This window comes from Hirundo rustica, chromosome 3 (genome assembly GCF_015227805.2).
Source record: "Hirundo rustica isolate bHirRus1 chromosome 3, bHirRus1.pri.v3, whole genome shotgun sequence".
Classification (NCBI taxonomy): Eukaryota; Metazoa; Chordata; class Aves; order Passeriformes; family Hirundinidae; genus Hirundo; species Hirundo rustica.
In genome coordinates, this window is record NC_053452.1 from 16217620 (window position 1) to 16233964 (window position 16345).

Sequence of the window (16345 nt, forward strand, 5' to 3'; positions counted from 1 at the left end):
CGTGGCCGTGAGAGGCAAAGCTTATCTATTTTTGCAAGCAGCCTTTCAGCCCCCTGGTTCTTGCACTGCTACAAAACCTCTAACTGCCTCTTTACTAAGGGAAGTAGTTAAACAGTTACTCGATTTATATGAGTGATTTGCATTACTGAAATGAGGCACTCGCTGGCAGATCTTCTAAAGTGCAGTTACCCGCTGGTACAAAGCATGTTTGTAAAGCCAATCTGGGTCAGTAAATTTGCATCTCCTGTCATTATTGCAGCAAAGGCAAAGCAGGACACTCCTCAGTTTGAACAACAGTGTTTAAGCCTGCCACAACCAGAAAAGGCAGTGGGAGATCTAGCTCAGTGGGCTAAAATTGGAAAAAAAATTAAGGGAGTCGGGAAGTTTATAATTTACACAGCATGACTAGGCTTCAGTCAAGATAAGGCATATAATTTACTTTTCTCCAACACTAGTTGTCTTTACAGTTTGACCAAATTACTTTCATTTTACTGCTTTATTGATATGTCCTTTCCTTCTGTTACTTTGAAGCCAGCATGGGCAAGGACAAGAAACAGACTTGCCAAAGAAGCGGCCAAAATAACTCTACCCAAAGTGAAGTATGTATCTTTTTCCTCAGTCTGGATTTATTTCAGTCTAATGGAATGAAGCCCAGCATTCAAACAGCTTGTTGTGAAGGTCATCCCATATTGCAACATTTAATTAGCATAATATATATATACACACGTATTTTTATATATACATGTCTGTATACATATAGAAATTACATATATATATATGAAATATAGATATCAGAGAATGGGAGATAGCAACTGGAACAAATTCTTAGTAGGAATGAATAAATCAACTTGTAAAAAAACTAAAGAAGCTCCTCATTCTTGATTACTTGAAGCCTCAGCTGAATCTAGAATTGGATCATCATCATCAGGAATCAGGGCAAGGAGCACTGCTGAGAGAGACTACAAGGAATTAATTGCAAGCAAGAAGGTTCTGATGCAAAACTGACAGCAAATACAAAGTCATTAATTTTAAAATATTAGAAAAAGCATGACAGGATATTAAGTCCCTCAGCACAGTGGAATCCAAAGGATTTTTGTTTAAATTCCAAGAGCAAATGTTTGCAGAGAAAAAATTATTTTAGTGCTTTGCTGAGCAGTTTGTTTTTCATGAATTTCAGTCTGAAAATGGTGCATGAATGGTACAGAATAAACCAGAGACAATAACTTCTGTTCAGGAAATGTAATTTGAAAAAGGAGAGTGAAAAATTTTATGAGCATGCCATAGATATGCATATGTACTTGTGAATATACCCTTACTAATGATAAACTATAAATTCATTGTAAGTTATTCCAGATCATTCATAATCCATGGTTCATATTTCAGACAAACTTCAGTGGAGTTTACATCCAAGAGGGCAGGGGAATGGACTGATTTGTGGCAGTGCTCTTCTCCTCTGTCTGTCCTCCTCAGGACGTGCTGAGCTGTCCAGGGGACATCACCATGGCTCTGGAAGCATCAGCCACTGCCACCAACTGTCCTGCAGGGCCAAGAGGACACCAGAGGTGCTGTGTAGCAGCTTTGCAAGGTGTTTCTGTCACAGCATCCAGGTGAGACTGCATGCATTTGCCGTTCTCAGCTCCTTCCCCAGCACCGTGGATGAAATGTTCTGCTAACGGTATCCTAAGTTACAGATTAACTGACGTAACCCCCAGAAAAGTGATGCCCCTGGATTATCAATATTCTATAAAAGCTTTTAATATCTCTAATTGAAGTAATTTTGATTGCACAGTGCCAGGCATTATTTAATATTTTCATCAATAACCTGCCTGATAGAAAAAGCATTAGCTGATTGAGTTTTCAGGTGGGAAGGTGGGAGGAACTGCAACTGAGTAAATGCAGAACTTAAAAGCAACTTGTCAGGAGCATGAGCAGAAACAAGATGCAATAAGAATGAATGTATTCAAATCACTTTAATTTTGCATTTTAGTTATGTAATATTGTAATCCCATTTACAGCAGCTTACATGAGTAGGATATTTAGTAGATATTTTAAATAAATTGTAACAAATCATTGTGTATCCTAAAAGAATAAAGCAGGCAACATCTAATTATGATTTAGAGTCATCTGTGATACCCTGTAGTGTACTTAAAATACCATACACTGATAATGCCCATAAATAACAAGCCTATACCACCCATTAGCATCCTTTAAGCTGTCATTCTCAATGTTTGGGGAACACTTTATGAAGAAAGGTAGAGCAAAAGAAAAAAAAAAAAATCTGACGAGCAATTCTAATCAGCAAAACTTCCACTCAGAGATCCTTGTGAAGGGATATGCAGAAGCCAGTTCCTCCACACCAATGCGTTGGCTTTATCAAAGCTTTCTGAAAGTTTTCTCAGGAAGCCTGCACAGTAACATTCCTGTTTTCCCTCTGCTTAGCAGGGAAGCACTGACTCCTGGGATCAGAGCTGTTGCACCTGATCAAAAGTGCTCAAATAAGGAATCCAAGTAAATCCAAGTTGGCTGGGAAAACGTGGACCACACTACAAAGCTCGTGGCCCATGAGCTGTGAGTGATGTGATCCCTCTAACTGAGATATCTGAGAGGCTGGGCAAGCCTTAATTGCAAAATAGAGACATTTGAAGTTTAGAGCTGCTGGCAAACAAAGCACGAGCTTATTCTGCACTATTTATCCCCAGAAAAGAAAGCTCTTTGGAATTTTGTGTCTTTTTGGGAATCAGGGAGGCTCCTCAGTGGGAGGGAGGTAGGAGACTCTTCTTCATTATGCTGCACTAAGCACATCCACTGTCCTGAATAAAATTAAAGCAAATATTTCTGACTTAAAAAAAAAAAAGGAGGCAGAAAAAATGCCTTCATAATAAGTGGCATTTAAATAAAGAGCAATTTTGAAAAATAAGCAGTTAAGTTATACGAGACAACTGCTCTAAAAATGAACATTTTCCAAAACAAAACTGGTTTTGTCTGATGGTGTTTTAGCAATTTATTATAATGACAGAACAGAGACCGAATTATCATCGTGTCCCCTTGCAGTGAGAAATGCTAATCCGAATAATGTACTCCAGGGAAGTTCTCCCATTTACATGAGTATGGGAAAAATGAGGATATGATAATTATTACTGTTTGTTTGTTTTGGTTTTTTTCCCCAAGCAAAGATCTCTCACAGAGAAAGTCTCAGCACTGATGTAAATTTTTCCTGCAGCTGTCTCAGGATGTGTTAGACCTGCAGTACTGTTTTGGCATGGGGTCTATGCCTTTTACTGTCCTCTTCAGATTTCTAGAGACCCCCTCTGCTCTTGTGGGGCACTCAGCACTGACCAGAATTCTGCCATTTGGTAGAATGCTGCTGGGCAAATGCGGAGCACTAACTAAACTCCCACTTTTCACATTCAGCACCTGAGCAATTCAGCCCATACAACAGGTGCTCTCTAATAAGCTTTTACACAGACTTTACTCCTCCCTGTCTGCTTTCTCTCTGGACCAAAAGTTAGTAATTCCTGCGGGAAGGTGTATCCTCGCTGGGGATCGCAGAGGAGCGTGGACAGCCCTGGGCTAACCGCAAGCTGGAGCCAGCCAGGGTGCTGGCAGCACTCTGGGCACAGCTGGAGCTCTGGGGGGTTCCTTTGTCACCATCAGGCTCCATCTGATCCGTGTGCTAACTCATTTATAATTAAGCAGCTAGGCCATTTATAATTAATTACCTGCAGCCCACTGAATTATATCATATCCAGAAGTCAAAAGACTACAGAAAAGAGATGGGGTGGTGAGAATAGACGCTGTGAAACAAAACCCCGAGTAATTCCAGGCAGAGGTGATGTAACCAGCTGGGGTTGGGCTGTCACCTCCCAAGTTAACCCCTTCTTCAGCAAAAAGCCAGAAATTTATCAACAGAAACCCTGCACAGAGTGTGCTGGACTCCTGCACACCAGCAGTAACTTCTTTTTCTGTTTCTTCCCACTGGTAGGATTAAAACATCTTAGTAGCCTGTCCCTTTGAGGTGGTGTTTGTAGCCACTAGAGCATCTGCTAATAGAAAAAAAAAAAAAAATTAAAAAAAAATATATATTAAGGTAAATTCAGGGAAATCAGCAACAGGGATAATTAGGCATTGGGGAGCTGCCATGGCTGTTACTTCAAGAAACTGCTGTTAATTCCCAATATTTCCAGACAATTAGCACATAAAGAACTTTTTCTGGGATCTGAGCAGGGGGAACATGTAAACATCCAATTTTTATTCAGAACTCCTGGAATTTGTATGGGTGTGACAGGTGGGGATTTTTTAAAATGCTCTCTAGCTTCCACAGCCAGGCAAGCAACCATGGGCATAAACTTGTTTGGCAATTACTTTCAGCACTTTAATAATACTATCTAATTTAACAAGTTAAATTTAACTTTGCTAGATCATGAACAGAACCAGAGTACAAACATTTAGGAGATCTTGCAAACAAACAAAATGTTGAGCCTGCCTTAATGTTTGGATCAAAAAGAAAAAGACACACACATGGGATCTGACTTCATAGTCAATCCTTTGCAATCTGATTTTTGCAAGGACCAGTGGCCCTAAATTTACACAAGTGTGTCCAGACGAGCAAGGATGGACACAGCCTGATCCCACCCATCTTGCATCCAAGTTTAACTCTGAGTGCAAGCTTAGAAGAGTGTTTTGTTCTTGATTAACTGTCTAGAGGGAAAAACACGCTCTCACATCCTGATTCAAGCATGGACCAAAGGTCTGCAGACTGTTGCAAGCGGTGCTCCCTGGAGAATGTAAATTGGTGCACAGAAAGTAATTTCCTTCTTCTATCATTTATCTTGCCATGGAGAACAATGGAAAAACACATTGTGTTTGTGACCTTCAGTACATATTGGAATTTAAAATAACTGACCTTGATATTGCCATAGAAGGAGCAGAGAAGTAGAAAATTCAGCCTGTATTTACAACTGACCAAGCCAGGCAAATCCTCATATGGTCCTTCCTAGAAATTTGGCATCCTCTAAGCTTTGTTTCCTTGCATTAAAATGAAATTAATAACAAGTTCTAAAATACTAGAATAAATGGGATTTTAAAACCGGAACGTAAGATAAACATGTCAGGAGAGTTGCCTGTGAGGAAACTAGCCAACATATAACCTGTTAAAAGTTACGTGAAAAAAATGGGACTATTTGATCTGTATGTGATGTGGAAACTGAAATTCTGTAAGGAACTGCAGCAGAACAAAAGGAATGGGTAACATTTTAATAGCCTGAGCACAAGCAGGTCTGTGAATTGATGGAGGTTTTAATTAATCTTGCACATTCACACCAAGGACACCAGTTACAGCTTCAGCTTTCACTCTGGGCTGACAGCACCACAGAACGGGGAGAGCCCAGCATGGTGAGCTTGGATGATGTAACATCCCTACATTCCTGCCACCAGTGCAGTGCCACTGTCTGTCCCTCAGGGCCTTTGGAAGAGACTGGACACAGCAGCCCTGACAATGCCCAGGGGATAAAAAACCAGAATGGTGGGGAGGAAGAAGGACTCAAATGCAGGAAGAGGAATATATTGAAACAAATTTCCACTGAACTTCAAGAATATTGGATATTGCATCAGGAGGCAGCACTTTTTACCCATTATCCCACCCAGCAAGAGCACCACCATTCCCAGAAAAGCACTAAGAGCTGTGGTGGAGCAGCAGGTAAGGCTGGAAACACTGCATCTAAGGCATTAAGAGATCAACAGCAGCAGAAGGGAGCAGCTGCGACTTTAAATCATTGCCACAGCAACCCCAGCACCCTGCTGTCTGGATGAAGTCAGTTTTAGCTCCTGAAATGCCATTTGGGGACAAAGGAAAGACAAAAAGATGCTGAGCCAAGAAACATGCAGAGCATCACTGGTTGATTTGTCTTGATTTGTTTAAAAAAATTGCTATATTATTTTTTTCATGGCATGTCTACTGTGATCTTGAGCCCATAGGAGGTGAGCACTGACAGGGTGAATTCAGCAAGGGCTGAAGGAACTTTGTTCTCTCTTGAGTGTCCTGAGGGGCTATCCAACTGGAGGTGGCTGTGGAGGTCTAATCTCCTGCTCCCTGTTCCAGACAGGGCTGCCCACCAGGTTAGGACAGTTTGTTCAACCCTATCCAGCAGAGTGTTGAGAACAGTCAGGAAGGAGGTGTGGGCAGCCAGCACTTCCCCTCTTCCTGAGGAGATTTCTTGTTTCTAGTGCGGTCAGTCTCATTGCAGCTTGGGTCCTCTGCCTCTTGTACTTTCATTGTGCACTCAAGGGAGAGTCTGGCTCTGAGTTCTCCAGACCCCACATCTGCTTGGCACCACGGTGTAATGCACAGCATTGCATTCATCTGTCAGTACAAAAACTGACATTTAATCTTTGGGCATTTCATTTGCTCTCTAATGACTCTGGGGTCCTGGTGACAAGTATGTTGAAGAGCACCCTCAGTCCAAATCTCACTGATGCTGACTCTTCAGGTTAAAAACAAAAAACAGACCAAATCGAACCAAACCAAGAAACCCAATTGCTCTGCTTCTCAACAGCCCTCCTTTGTTAGGGTGTGAGGAAGCTGAAGCTCTGGATGGGGATCATTTAAAGGTGCCATGGAGTGGGGGGATGAGTGGGCAGCAGCACGGGCTGCTTGGGCCAGAGTGACTGACACTGTCCCCACTCAACAGCGCTTCTTGTTGGAGGAGTAGAGATTCAATTTCTGTCAATGTACAAGAATAATTTGCTCCTTTTTGCACTGCACAATTTTTCCACCTCCATTTTCCCAGCCTCCCTTGGGCTGGGAAATAAAACTGCAGTGTAGCAGTTCATGTCCATTAGTCCTAACATCCTCCCTCATTTTCCTGGTGCCCTCCTGTGATTTTTGATGGGTAAATCTCTGTGTGTAGGCATTGTTGTGGTAATAGGTACCACTAACTCCCTGTTTGCTGAGTTAGCAAACAAGCACTTCAGGTAGCCCTGAGTTAGCAATTTCAAAGTAATGTGTGTAAATTTTGAAGGCTAAGGTATCCAGGTTCTTACAGTCAAAGTTATGTTTTCATTTTCAATAATGCTTCCATAAAATCCCTGCATGTCTACCACGGGTATGAAGCAAAGCATAAAAGAAAAGTTCCAGAGTGGGAATATTTTAAAATATAGATGTAAATAGAGGCTTGGTGTGGGTATTTTTTTCATATTGGATATCCAGAACATTGAAACTAATACTTTCTAAGGTGTCCCCTATTTTATACAGCCCATGCTACTATATGGTTTCGTTTTATAGCTGGAGAGGAGGGTATTTTTCATCAGCAGCACAATTTGGAAATGTCATTTGCACTCACTTTCTGGTGTATTTCTTGTAATATTTCATCACTTCCTGCACAGCACAGATTTTTGTTAAGTCAAAAATAAAAGCAGTATCGTGCTGCTCAGATCTTTGTCAAGGCAGGTGTGCAAGTCACAGAGTGCAGGGGAGGCATGGGCAGGGGAAGTTTGTGGAAAATAGTTGTGGAAAGCAAAGGGACCTTCAGGGTTTGGCTATTGATGTGTTTGCTTGTATATCCAAATATTCACATATATATATACGTATAAAAAGGAAAACATCTTTCATTGCATTATATGTCCAGCCTGACTTAGATTCAAATTGGTGCCATTTGGGGGGAAAAAAAATTACTGTTCTATACACACTTCCAGTTTTTGAAAATTAAACTGTGTTTGCTTCAAGTTAGGAGGAAAAAAAGAGATTGAGATCAAATAAGAAACTTTCTTTAAATCTGTAGGTAAGAAATACAGGCTTAAGTTATTTTCAACATTTTGAATTACATCCTGCCTAAGCTGAGGTCTCATGAAGAAAGTCTTAGCCTTATCCCATTTGGAGTGAATGAAATATTAAACCTCAGATAGGAGAGATTATCTTGAAAGCCCCATGTCACCGACAACAAATGGCTAAAGGAAGTGTTACACATCAGTGACTTACTGGACAAGTGGGGTAACATTTAAGAGAGCTGCTGCCTTTTTAAGATTCTGCCTGTCTCTTCAGGAAACCTCTCCAGTCTGGACACCACTTTGGGGTGAGCCTGCTCCTCCCTTTACTGTCAAATTAACTTCTACTTAATATTCAAACCCCTCACTGCACATTAGAATTTGCAATTTTTTACAGACTCATCCCTACCAGTACACACCAGTTCTCCCCCATTACCACCCATTTGAATGTCAAGGAGGAGTTTCTTCAGAGTTAATTGCAGCTCTGGCCTGGAAGGTAGATGATTAAATACTGTTGCTCGTGCTGTTTTTTTCACAATAAGTTCTAGGCTCGCACTGACAAACCAATTAATTTCATTCTGCTACAAATGCTCTGGAGGAAAAAAAAAAAAAAAAAAGCAAACAACTGAACTTGAGGACAAAAAGAAAATATATTGAACCCTGGCTGTTATAATTTAAAATGGGACAAGGCACATGGAGTTATTCTTGGGGTTCTTCTGTGCAGGGCCAAGACTTTATGTGAAGGACTTGTGCTCTCAGCTTCTAGCACAGTCAGGACTTTATTTTGCTGCACCATGATATGGGGAAAACATGAAGAGGTCAGGGACTTGTTCTCAACACCGACATCTCTCTACAGCACATTGATGTCCACATAGCTATCTCCATCTACAGGAGCAGCACTACATCTGGTTTGGGGTGTTTCAAACTCCCCATCACCCTCACAGGCGCTGTTACAACTTTCTGCTGTAATTCCCTCATGCAGCCAGCGCCTCTTCAGGGTTTAACGTGGGATCCCTGTGGCAAATTGGGCGAAACACCACGTGTCCATTTGAGCAGTGGATTTAAAAACTAGTGATATCTCTCGAGACACCACACGTCAGGCTACATGAATATTTATCTTTATTACCCTTATAATGTTGGAAAAATTATTTTATTAGTAAGCAACTGCCTGTCATATGGGGAAAATACAGTGCTGTCTTGAAGCTTATACACAAAATGTATATTTCTTCACAGAAAGCTGTACGTTCCACTTGGATTTTTCTTGAAAATAAGGCATGCTGGCAAGGCAAACTGAAGACTGATTATGTATAATACCAGGTAAGAGAAACAAATCAAACACCCTGAAAACTGTACAATATATTCCTGCCAAGCAATTGGATAGTAGGATGTGGCCCCATAGGTTTCTGGGTCCAGCTCTGCCACTACATCTGCCTTGTGACCTGAGGAAAGTAATTCCTCTCTCTGTGTGGGCCTTTTGTCTTTTACATTTAGTCCAAATGCTTACATTGCACTAACCAGAACCAACCCTGAGGTTAGTAAGCAAGGTGTAGCCTGCATTAAAGCAAAGCAGCAGCAAAGCACAGATAAGGCTGCATAAATATATTGTATTTCTTCTGGGTTAAGAATAAGAGTTCTGGCCTTTCTCTCTGTCCTGGTTTGGGACAAATTTGGGAGAAAACCCCTGTATAGGATCCCTCTAAGGAAGCAAACACACATGGCCCCTCCCTCCAACCGGTCCGGAAAAAAAACCCAAAACTCTCTTTGGAGAAAAGTGGAAAAAACTATTTTACTAAACAAATGAAGTGCATACAAGTATAAAGAATGAATAATATGAAACAATAAAACCTCTCCTTCTGAAGTGAGATGGCAAATTGAGAAAGTCCTTGCCGTGGGTGGAGCTCAGCTCTCTCTCAGCGTCTCCTCAGTCCCAGTCTCTCCGGCGCTGCTGGAAAATGCTGAGGTCCAGGCCCCGGTGGGCTGCAGGTGCAGCCCCCAGTGCTCCCCTGGGTTTTCAGTCCAGAGCAGGTTTAAACAGTTCCAAGAAAAAGGAAAAAAAAATAGTCCAGGGAAATTCTCTGCCCTAGCTAGCTGAAACTAACTAAAAGCAAAGAAAAAAATCTCTGTCCTGCAGTCTCTCCAAGCCTCCGCCGAACACGCCGTCCAGAGAAGAATGTGGAGGAGTCAGGCAGTTTTCTCAAAACAAACTCCGCGCTTCTCCTTGCTCTTAGAACCAGTCCTAAAGGCACAGGACTCAATATACAGCACAAACAGAACAGACGACTGGGGATACAGGCATCATAAAGTTACCCTAGGACACTCTCCAAAAATCCAGAAGAAAGGGAAGGAAAAGGGCACAAGAGGTTGAAATGTTCTGTGCTATTGCAGCTCATAGTGGGGAATTAGGTTCAGAAATAGACAAGAACAATTAAACCAATTTCCTTTAAATGGATAAGCAAGGTTCCATATTTTATAAAAATACTTTACAAAAAGTGTATGCACTGCAGAAGAATCACAAGTGGTAAAAATACAACTAATAAACCATAAAATGCATCTATATAAGATAAGGGTGATACAAATGCATTTAGGTTTTTACAAAACCATTTAATTTTATTTCATGCATATGATCTCTGGAGAATAGACAGAACATTCCTTTTAATGACAACAAATCATTCCAAAATCATTCAGCCCCTCATGGTGAAGGAGCTTAGAGACCTGACTTCCTCTATGGGGATATTGTTAATTATTTAAATGTTCGACCAGAACAACTGCTCTATAGGGATTTGTGCCTTAACACAGTCTATTAATGTTTAGCTACAAGCTCCAAATATGCCACTAATGGGAAATTGTGATGCTGACAACAACAGGACACCTCTTCCCTCAGAAATATGTACAGCTTATAGGGCCATGATATTTATCTCCAGAAAGTAAGGGTTATAAAGGAATTGTGCTTTAAGAGATCCAGGTGGAGCTTCTTAGGAGAAAGAGGGCTTCAGGAATAAATCGTTTTAGGATCAGCTCTCCTGTGAAAACACACCTTGTAAGTGGATTGCCAAAATGGTGCAGTTTTTCTCGCTGAGAGTGTTTTGTTCTCAAATCCTTCGTATTGCTCTTCAAACTTCATGAAATAACATTGATGGATAAAGAACATTCTCCAGAAATGCAGCTTGCTGTCCCCTGTGGTCATCATCCTTTCATTCTGAATCTTGGGAAGTTTCTTCTGGACCCCCTCATGCCTCACTCGTGGCACTGCTATCAGCCAACAGCCAGAGAGGAAAGTAAAGCCCAAGAAAAACAAGTGATTCAAAGAAAAGCAGTTGCTCACCACCCACTGACTGTAATGCAGTTTACGTTTCTTCAGAAGTCATAAACCTTTTATAGCTTTTTTGAAATGCTTAATTTTAACTTCTTTATACTCAGGAAGAGTGAGGAGCTTAATCTATACTCAAGCAAAGACAGTTCAGGCTGCCACTGATCACTAATACAAGTAACTAGTACAGAACTCTTGCATTAACTGGAAAGTTCTTTTTGTAATTGTCCTCTGGCAAATTCATTAGCAGATTCAGGCCACCTATCTAATAGCTGGTAAGAAAGGGAAAATAACTTGTTAAATGGCTATTTAAGAAATACATTCAGACAGATTGTAGAAAATTGAATTGAAATTTGAATAAATCAAAAAGATGCTCTGAGAAATCTGACCACATTAAAAAAGCAATTTGCATGTATTCCACAGGTTTATTAACATGGATTATGTATTCAAGGGCTGTATATGCCATCAAGATTAGCAATGCAAAGAGAAGAGCTCCTTTTGAATTTACTTACTCCTGAAGGAGATGCTTTCTCCTTTCATCACTCACAGTAGCACATTCTGTTCCTCTCTGCAGGCAGACAGCTAAAGAGGAAAAAGAACAGCAGAAATCACAACAAATCAGCAGCATTACTTTCCTCTCCCTTCTGCCTGGCCATGTGCCCTCCGCTCTCCAGTGCCATTATTTCCCATTCCTGCATCAGTGTTATTTTCCTTCCTCTCCCTCTCACTGGAAACTTCTGCTAATTCTGGTTGTTTCCAGTGTTTCTCCTGCAGTGAAGTCCTGATGCCCCACAAAAATATCTTTGGCTTTGGGTCAGCAGTACCCAATGAAAGCATCTAAGTCAAAAATAAGGAAAAGGAGCAAACAGGGCTCTCTTCTGTGTCTGGAAAACCTTAAGAAATGATCCACAGAGGGAATAGTTGATCTGTTGTAACAAGATACCACTATATCCATTTCACTGCCCTGATGACCATGCCACACCACAGGGAACTTTTCTGTGATACACCCTAAAATATAAGCCTAGACAGTAGCACGTCTCTGAGGCTGGATGTTTAGTGGGGTCAGCAGACATATCCCAATGCCAAAATTATTTTCTGTCCCAGTATTTTCCACTGATTTTCAAAACTAGGTGTTCAGAATGGACTTCATTAAAAATGCCTTGCTAATGCAAATACATTAAAAACAAGGTGTCATTAAAAAGAAAAACAAAACAAAACAAAACAAACCACACCAAAAATCCTGCCCAAGATTAAAATTACAAATATCTAATCCCTCTAAGTATCTTTGAACTGAACTCTGCACAGGTGAGAAGGCACTGGTTCAAACTGACACCAACAGTTTCCCTGTTCTGAGCAGGTATGGATGTTCAAAACGTACAGGGCTGCTGATTCTTTATACATCTAAGTACGTGTGTGTGTAAGACCTGATATCTCCTGAAATTACCTTCAAAACATGACTAACCAATGGAAAAAGTAAAACAAGATTTGGATCTGCAGGTGAATGCAAGACCCTTCCTAAATCTGTGGCTGTTTCAGAACAAGCCAATCCTCAAGCCCCAAAGTTTCAGACCTAGGGAAGTTAATTCTAATCTGCATTCTTCCTGCGTAAATGATAAGTCCTCTAAAACAAACCTGGCCAAAATGACCACACTCTTTTCCCTAAGTTTAGACAAACTGTGTCCAGCAAACATGTACAGATCCGGTAAGGCTTCTGATTCCTAAAATCAGTTTGTGACTCATGCAGACACTCGTACCAGGCACACACTCAAAGAGAACCATGTAGAACACAGCAGCAAAAAAGACCTCTAGAAATATTCAGACCTCTGCCTTGGATATATTTATGTAGAAGCTGCAATGAGCAGGCTTTCTTGTGTGCTTTGATGTGCACAGTTCTCATGTACCAGCCACCAGAAGAGGCTTTTCTGGGATTGTTTAAAGGTGATATTTTAAGGTGGAGATATGACAGATGCCTGAAGCTGTGTTCTGTCTCCATAAGCCCCCTCAGGCTTATGGGTGAGGGCATTTATCCCTTCCAGAAAACACTGAGGAGACATTGCCCTTTGTGGCCACTATTATGGACACAATCATACCTGACCCACACATTGCCAGTGAAACCAGAAGAAAGGTTAATGTATATATAGCTCTGTATTTATTCTCAATGAATCACCTTTCTGTGTTTGCCCTTTGGTGGGAAGATCATTCAGCTCAAGAAATGCATCTAAATTTTATGATTTTTCCTGGATATGTACCTTGGACTGAAATCAGCTTTCACTCCCTGGTGTTATTTATAGCACAGTCACAGTAAATAGTGACTGCAAGTAGGATCAGAAAGGAAGGAAAACAACATCACTAAAATACACGGCTCTGCTAACTCCGGGAACGGGTTGGTGGCTCTCCTTTCTCTCCCACCGACAGAGCATCCTGGCTTGGCTCATCTCTGCCACCACGTTTTCCTTCTTCCCTTGAAACCTTTTGTCAGTCTGTTAGTAAGCAGTAACTACTTTGGGATGGTTTCTTCTCACACTTCTGTGCGATGGCCACCTGTTACAGCACAAGTAAAAGCATTCTAATTCCCCAAACCTGCCAACTAACATTCTTGAGGTTTATTGAGCTGTGAGGGACAAGCTGTACCCACTTGCAAACAAGCAAAATGGCAAAGCTTTAGCTTGACTTAGTTGCCTTCAACTTCCCAGCCTGAAGGATCCTCCTCCAGGCTCCTTTGTGACAACAGAGGTGTAAAACCATCCAGGAGAGGAGGAGGGAGAAGCTGATGCAGGAAGCCAAAGGAGAGATTTGAAGAGAACGGGAGGCTGGACCAACCCCAGACTGAGGGCTGAGAAGTGCCAGCCAGGTTGTGGCCCTCCAGGCACAGTCCCTGGCTTGGCCCATGCTCCAGTGACGTGCCAGACCTGCCCAGGTCCAGCAGGAGGGAGCAGGGACAGCTTTCTGCTGGCTCCCGCAAACCAGCCCAAGCGCGCAGGACCGACGTTTGACAGAACAGTGCAGGAAGGTTTGGTGCATCCAGTCTGCGACACCTGGCTGAACATTCCTGCCTATTGCCGCTTAAAAGTGATTTGGAAAAGGATGCAACACTTAGAAGCCCTTTTCTTTGCAGCGTCTCATAATAGCATTTAACCACCCTTCTCTCTTGCACAGATTTTTATTCTTCCTCTTATCAGTGTTCTCTCATTTGAAAAAAAAGGCCATTAAGATGGAAAATGTATTTGCTCTTTGCCCACAAAGAAACAAGCAAGGTACATTAAAAAAAGATCTATGAGCATCAGAGGGAAAATAATTTATTGTGGCATATAAAGGGAAGGACAGAAATCCTGGATGGTTTCTTGTAGTCCTGTATTCAACTGGAATTCATGGGATATAAAGGTAACTCAATTACAAGTTGTTTTCTCTAAAGACTTTGAGACAAAGGCAGGAAAACTCCAGCTCCCATTTTTCACTGTAATTACAGTAATAAAGATGACCTTAGCTATTTTGTTTTTTTTAAATCCACCTGCTATCCATACCCCTGTACTCTTGAAAGGTTTTAGTACATGATACATCCAAGATCAAAACCAAGTCACAGCCTTTATCTTCTCTTTCAGAAAAGGAGAAATTTGAGCGAAAATCCATCTCTGCTTTACTCAGCGCTCTCATCCTGGTATTTACAGCGTTACTCTAAACAACCTCTCAGAGATCTGTGACGTGTTTTCTAATGCTCCTGTAAGTGTCATTTCACAGTCTATTACTTCAGAACTCAAATTCAATGGCATACAGCTGGCTGTGTGATTTTCAAAGCAAAATATTCCTTATTTCCTGACCTGCTGAGCAGCCATGTGCAAGGTTTGGTTTTTTTTCTCCAAATTTTCTTTAAAATAATGAAGCTCCAACTCTGTCCAAAGGCCAAACTAGCTTCGTCCACCTCAAAAATGTCACATAAGCTTTCCTATTCTGCTTAATTCAGAGTTCCCTCTAACCAGCATAAATAGATGTATTCAAAATTCCAAAGCCTTTTTTTTTGAATACTTCTTCCATGTCTTTAGTACACATTTCCATTTTTCCTATCCTAATAATCACCAAAACTTTAAAATTTCTTGCTTGATGTTCTCCTGCCTATTTCTGACAGAGACAATTGTAAAACAGCTACGGATGGAGAGGCCTGTTTAGGATACTGAGATATTTTCTAATACTATCAAAGTGGCTGATACTTTCAACAGCAATTAGCTGCTGTTAACTCTTCTGTCCTCTTCTGACTCTCTGCAGATAAAATATCCACTAAGCCTGATCTTGAATCTCTTATGTGTTTTTTCCCACTCTTCTCACAAAAGTATCTGTCATTTCTGCCTAACTTACTGTTTCCTTCTTTTTTATTAAAGCCAACATGGAAATAGCAGCAGTAGAATAAGCCAAACATGGATTTGAAAGGGATGTTATAATACAAGAAAATTTTGCCCTCATTTGTGGGAGATTAGGGACAGGCGATCGGAAGATATCGCATTGTACGGGCAGACAGAACCCCTCCCTCAACACTTAGTTGTTTAGTGTCCTTGATGAGCTAAGCAACACCTAGTTTGTAACGTAAGCAGACGGAAGTGATGTAGCAAACAGAAGTTTTATAACCCCATGTAACTCATTAATAAATGCCATTTGCCGTCCCCCACATTGGTGTCTGTGAGCTGGTGGCCCGAGCAGCCTGGGTGTGGCTGCCGTGTTGTTCCTGAACCGGGTCACTACGCCTCAGCAGAGGCAGCAAGTATGCCGAAGCCCCGGGACATCGCCTGGGAAAACGGGAATCGCCTGGACAGGTGAACGGCGGCCGAGCGGCGGGGCCAGCTCAGCGAGGGAGGATGCTCCAGAACCTGCAGGAGGAGGATGGAAGCTCTCGTGAAGGTCGTATCTCAGATTCATAAGCAATGGGGGATTGATTGTAAAGCAAAAGATTTTACCCTCGCAGTGACGAGGCTTTTGCAACTTGGGGTCATTGATCGACGGGTGGAAATTCTCCACCCAGATATATGGGAAAAATGTACGAAAGCTGTGGCCGAGGAGACAATGTCTTCTAGCTCAGGGAAAAATCTTAAATTATGGGGAAAAGTTGTGCAGGTTTTGCAAAAGGCTCTGCAAGAGCAGGAGAGCTGGTAAGCTGCACAAAATTGTTTAAAAGTTACCCCGAAACTGGGTGTGGGAGCAGCAATGCAAACTTTTACAGAGGATTGTCGGAGTGTAAAAGAATGTAATCTGAAGGTCAGCGACAGTGTTCAGGCTGTTGATGAGGTTGGTTCTGCA

At 41.6% G+C, this 16345-nt stretch overlaps 1 long non-coding RNA gene across 1 annotated transcript in view; it reads right to left on the minus strand.

The window, feature by feature from the left end:
• Positions 1 to 10398: 10398 nt before the first annotated feature.
• Positions 10399 to 16345, minus strand: part of LOC120750715 (uncharacterized) — a 56767-nt gene continuing 50820 nt past the window's right edge. The window contains exons 2-3 of the long non-coding RNA XR_005700116.2: positions 11578 to 11647; positions 10399 to 11007 (exon numbers count right to left, since the gene is read on the minus strand). This is a non-coding gene — a long non-coding RNA (uncharacterized LOC120750715). The remainder of the gene's footprint in view (positions 11008 to 11577; positions 11648 to 16345) is intronic.